A 987-nucleotide genomic window follows, 5' to 3' on the forward strand; every position below is an offset into this window, starting at 1 on the left:
AGAGGAGGACAGGCACAGAAAAAGAATGATAAAGGCTAAGGAAGAAGTAGGCAGCACTACATCAAGTGAGTGGATGATGGTGAGAAATAGGAAGAGAGGAGGACAGGCACAGAAAAAGAATGATAAAGGCTAAGGAAGAAGTAGGCAGCACTACATCAAGTGAGTGGATGATGGTGAGAAATAGGAAGAGAGGAGGACAGGCACAGAAAAAGAATGATAAAGGCTAAGGAAGAAGTAGGCAGCACTACATCAAGTGAGTGGATGATGGTGAGAAATAGGAAGAGAGGAGGACAGGCACAGAAAAAGAATGATAAAGGCTAAGGAAGAAGTAGGCAGCACTACATCAAGTGAGTGGATGATGGTGAGAAATAGGAAGAGAGGAGGACAGGCACAGAAAAAGAATGATAAAGGCTAAGGAAGAAGTAGGCAGCACTACATCAAGTGAGTGGATGATAGTCGCCACCACCAACCACTTAAACACTACTTGAATTTGGCGCGTTCTCCCCCCCCCCGTCCTCTCCTCCGCCGCCATTTGGTAAACACACACTGTTGCCAACGCAGCTCTTAACGCTATCTCTATTGCTATTTATTTTACATCGCTGGAAATTTTATCTATCTATTGCCAGACGCCTTAATCCCTTATACGAGGTGGCCACAAACAAATCGCCTCCACGTCACCCTGTTCCCCCGCCATTTCACTGACCTGCTCCCAATTCGCATCCCCCTCTCTCATATACCTCTCCACTCCATCCCTCCATCTCATTCTCGGCCTCCCCCTCCCTCTCTAAAAAATATTCTAACGATAATATAAAAATCTAAATAATATTCCAGCAATGTTACCTACATCGTAGCACTTTTTCACTAGCGATTTGGTTGAGCGAAGTGTGGGAATTGTGAAGTATGGGAGTGAGGAGTGTATTAACAGGGTGTACTAACACTGTATTCAACACACTGGGATTGATATAGTATGGGAGTGAGGAGTGTATT

The sequence above is a fragment of the Coenobita brevimanus genome, chromosome 9 (genome assembly GCF_032717465.1).
Source record: "Coenobita brevimanus isolate Jiangsu-jjx chromosome 9, ASM3271746v2, whole genome shotgun sequence".
NCBI lineage: Eukaryota > Metazoa > Arthropoda > Malacostraca > Decapoda > Coenobitidae > Coenobita > Coenobita brevimanus.